We start from the raw sequence: 5000 nt of genomic DNA, 5'->3' as shown, positions 1-5000 counted from the left end.
CCTTTTGGGCGCCTTGGACGATGTCTTGCGAAGACCATGGGCACAAGGCCATGGCATATGGTGAGGAAAGGACCACGGTTGCCAAGGTTAGGCACCGGAATGCTTGGCCTTGGCTTGCCAAAGCAGGGCATTGCTGGGTTGGGCTCCCTTGGCCTTCCGGGCGCCTTGGACACTGTCTTGGGAAGACCATGGGCACAAGGCCATGGCATATGGTGGGGAATGGACCACGGTTGCCAAGGCTAGGCATATAGAGAGGAATCGCATTTTTGCCCGGATAGGCACCGGAATGCTTGGCCTTGGCTTGCCATAGCAGGGCATTGCTGGGTTGGGCTCCCTTGGCCTTCCGGGGGCCTTGGACGCTGTCTTGGGAAGACCATGGGCACAAGGCCATGGCATATAGTGAGGAATGGACCACGGTTGGCAAGGCTAGGCATATAGAGAGGAATGGACCACGGTTGCCAAGGTTGCGCAAGTTTTGGGCATTTTTTGCCCGGATATGCCCAAGTATGCCCCGATAGGCCCGTTACGCCCCGGTATGAACGCGTATGCCCGGATAGACTCGGTATGCCTTGGGATACATGCGTATGCCCCGATAGGCTTGGTATGCCCCGATATGCGCACGTGTGCCCCAGTAGGGCTCGGTATGCCCCGGTATGTACGCGTGTGCCCCGATAGGCCCGGTATGCCCTGATAGGCCCGGTATGCCCCGATATGCACACGTGTGCCCCAATAGGGGTCGGTATGCCCCGGTAGGTACGCGTGTGCCCCGTAATGCACGTTTCGCAGATCTCCCCGCATGTCCCGCCCCTATATGTAATACTTACTTACTTACTTACTTTCTTTCTTGCTTGCTTGCTTGCTTGCAATGGTTGGGAGTGCCCGGCATGCCCCGCTGCAGAGACCAAGGGCGCAATGACTTGGCACCGCGGATGCCGGGACTCCGGCACTTCCCGTGGCACTGATGGTTGGTTCCAAAGACAAAAGGCCGTGCAAGGCCACCGCACCGCGGATGATTTTGCTCGTGCTGGCGCCGTTGTGTGGCCAAAGAACATGCGCGAATGCTCGTGTCGGAAGGGTTGGTGTCCTGGCCCCGCGGGTGTCACGAATGCTCGGTTGCGAAGACCATGGGACCAGAGCCATGGCACGTCGGATGATGGCTCCAGCTGGCGCCCCGGCACTTTCTGTGGCATTGATGCTCGGTTTCAAAGACAAACGTGCGCAGTGCCAGGGGACCGCGGATGACTGCTCGTGCTGGCCCCGTTGGGCGGCATTGATGGTCGGTTGCAAAGAAAATGCGCGATTGCTCGTGTCGGGGCCCGGCAAGCCAAGGCCAAGCGAGCCATGGCACGTCGGATGATGGCTCCAGCTGGCGCCCCGGCACTTTCTGTGGCATTGATGCTCGGTTTCAAAGACAAACGTGCGCAGGGCCAGGGGACCGCGGATGACTGCTCGTGCTGGCCCCGTTGGGCGGCATTGATGGTCGGTTGCAAAGAAAATGCGCGATTGCTCGTGTCGGGGCCTGGCAAGCCAAGGCCAAGCGAGCCATGGCAACGCGGATGATGGCTCGCTAGTGCTGGCGCCGTGCACAGTGGCCTCGCACACTCGCCCTGCACGCTTCCCTTGCACGCAGCCTTGCACACTAGCCTCGCATGCGAGCCTTGCACCCTAGCCATGCAAACTAGCCTTGCACGGTAGCCATGCACACAAGCCGTGCACATTAGCCATGCGCACAAGCCCCGCACACTAGCCTTGCGCACAACCCTTGCACACAAGCCATGCACTCGAGCAATGCACACAAGCCTTGCACTCAAGCAATGCACACAAGCCCTGGACACTAGCCTTGCACACGGGCCTGGCACACAAGCCTTGGGCACTAGCCTTGCGCACTAGCGTTCCACATGAGCCTTGCACACTAGCCTTGGACACTAGCCTTGCACACAGGCCTTGCACACTAGGCATGCTTGGGCGAGCTGATCCCGCATCAAGTCGACGGGTCTAGGCATTCTTGGGCGCAGATCCCGCATCGTCTCGTCGCGTCTGGGCGCAAACACGTCGCGTCTCGTTGCGTCTTCAGAAGTCGTCGCTAACAGCACCTTTGGTTGCCACTGGTGGTTAGGCTGGTTGGTTGCGCAAACCCTATAGGAGGGTGGCATGCTGGTGGGCGTTTTTGCCCGGATAGGCACTAGAATGTGCAGATTTTGGGCGTTTTTGCCTGGATAGGCTAAGGAATGGGCATGCTTTGGGCGTTTTTGCCCGGATAGGCACCGGAATGCTTGGCCTTGGCTTGTCCTAGCAAGGCATTGCTGGGTTGGGCTCCCTTGGCCTTTTGGGCGCCTTGGACGATGTCTTGCGAAGACCATGGGCACAAGGCCATGGCATATGGTGAGGAAAGGACCACGGTTGCCAAGGTTAGGCACCGGAATGCTTGGCCTTGGCTTGCCAAAGCAGGGCATTGCTGGGTTGGGCTCCCTTGGCCTTCCGGGCGCCTTGGACACTGTCTTGGGAAGACCATGGGCACAAGGCCATGGCATATGGTGGGGAATGGACCACGGTTGCCAAGGCTAGGCATATAGAGAGGAATTGCATTTTTGCCCGGATAGGCACCGGAATGCTTGGCCTTGGCTTGCCATAGCAGGGCATTGCTGGGTTGGGCTCCCTTGGCCTTCCGGGGGCCTTGGACGCTGTCTTGGGAAGACCATGGGCACAAGGCCATGGCATATAGTGAGGAATGGACCACGGTTGGCAAGGCTAGGCATATAGAGAGGAATGGACCACGGTTGCCAAGGTTGCGCAAGTTTTGGGCATTTTTTGCCCGGATATGCCCAAGTATGCCCCGATAGGCCCGTTACGCCCCGGTATGAACGCGTATGCCCGGATTGACTCGGTATGCCTTGGGATACATGCGTATGCCCCGATAGGCTTGGTACGCCCCGATATGCGCACGTGTGCCCCAGTAGGGCTCGGTATGCCCCGGTATGTACGCGTGTGCCCCGATAGGCCCGGTATGCCCCGATATGCACACGTGTGCCCCAATAGGGGTCGGTATGCCCCGGTAGGTACGCGTGTGCCCCGTAATGCACGTTTCGCAGATCTCCCCGCATGTCCCGCCCCTATATGTAATACTTACTTACTTACTTACTTTCTTTCTTGCTTGCTTGCTTGCTTGCAATGGTTGGGAGTGCCCGGCATGCCCCGCTGCAGAGACCAAGGGCGCAATGACTTGGCACCGCGGATGCCGGGACTCCGGCACTTCCCGTGGCACTGATGGTTGGTTCCAAAGACAAAAGGCCGTGCAAGGCCACCGCACCGCGGATGATTTTGCTCGTGCTGGCGCCGTTGTGTGGCCAAAGAACATGCGCGAATGCTCGTGTCGGAAGGGTTGGTGTCCTGGCCCCGCGGGTGTCACGAATGCTCGGTTGCGAAGACCATGGGACCAGAGCCATGGCACGTCGGATGATGGCTCCAGCTGGCGCCCCGGCACTTTCTGTGGCATTGATGCTCGGTTTCAAAGACAAACGTGCGCAGGGCCAGGGGACCGCGGATGACTGCTCGTGCTGGCCCCGTTGGGCGGCATTGATGGTCGGTTGCAAAGAAAATGCGCGATTGCTCGTGTCGGGGCCTGGCAAGCCAAGGCCAAGCGAGCCATGGCAACGCGGATGATGGCTCCAGCTGGCGCCCCGGCACTTTCTGTGGCATTGATGCTCGGTTTCGAAGACAAACGTGCGCAGGGCCAGGGGACCGCGGAGGACTGCTCGTGCTGGCCCCGTTGGGCGGCATTGATGGTGTGTTGCAGAGAGCATGTGCGATTGCAAGTGTCGGCCGGGTTTGGGTTCCCTTGGGCTTTCGGGTGCCTTGGACGCTGTCTTGCGAAGACCATGGGCACAAGGCCCCGTCCTGGCCCCTTGTTCGATTCGCTCTCGTCTTGCGCTTGCTTCCAAGGTCCTCCATGACCTTCCCCATGGCCTTGCTAGATCCCCCCCATGACGCATGACCTCTGTCCGTTGATTGGTTTTGAGTGCACACCATGCCCGGCTTGGCACCGTGTTGTCGCGTGAGTGGCATTTGGATCGTGCATGCTGGTGGGCTACCTGCCAATGCGCACAAGCCTTGCACACTAGCCTTGCGCACGAGCCTTGCACAAAAGCCTTGGACACAAGCCTTGCGCACAAGCCATGCGCACAAGCCTTGGACGCTAGCCTTGCACACAAGCCATGCATACAAGCCTTGCTCACAAGCCTTGGGCACTGGCCCATCGCAGTAGCCTTGCACACAAGCCTTGCGCACTAGCTTTGGGCACGAGCCTTGCGCACTTGCCTTGGGCACTAGCCTTGCACACAACCCTTGGGAACTAGCCTTGCGCACCAGCCTTGCCCACAAGCCTTGCACACCAGCCTTGCACACTAGCCTTGCATACAAGCCTTGCACACTAGCCTTGCACACAGGCCATGCTCACTAGCCTTGGGCACTAGCCTTGCACACAGACCTTGGGCACTAGCCTTGCGCACTAGCCTTGCCCACGAGCCTTGCACACTAGCCTTGCACGCAGGCCTTGCACGCTAGGCATGCTTGGGCCAGCAGCTCCCGCATCAAGTCGGCGGGTGTAGGCACGGTTGGGCGCAGATCCCGCATCGCCTCGTCGCGTCTGGGCGCAAACCCGTCGCGTCTCGTTGCGTCTTCAGAAGTCGTCGCTAACAGCACCTTTGGTTGCCACTGGTGGTTAGGCGGGTTGGTTGCGCAAACCCTATAGGAGGGTGGCATGCTGCGGGGCGCTGGAATGCGCAGGCTTAGGGCGTTTTTGCCCGGATAGGCACTGGAATGTGCTGGTTTTGGGCGTTTTTGCCTGGATAGGCTAAGGAATGGGCATGCTTTGGGCGTTTTCCCCGGATAGGCACTGGAATGGGCTGGTTTTGGGCGTTTTTGCCTGGATAGGCTAACGAATGGGGCATGCTTTGGGCGTTTTTGCCCGGGTAGGCACTGGAATGCCTGGCCTTGGCTGGGCA

Source organism: Tasmannia lanceolata, unplaced genomic scaffold (genome assembly GCF_043159265.1).
Source record: "Tasmannia lanceolata isolate RefF3 unplaced genomic scaffold, GAP_Taslan_0.1 ptg000118l, whole genome shotgun sequence".
NCBI lineage: Eukaryota > Viridiplantae > Streptophyta > Magnoliopsida > Canellales > Winteraceae > Tasmannia > Tasmannia lanceolata.
The sequence above is the reverse complement of the archived record's forward strand: the minus strand, read 5'-3'. Positions refer to the sequence as shown.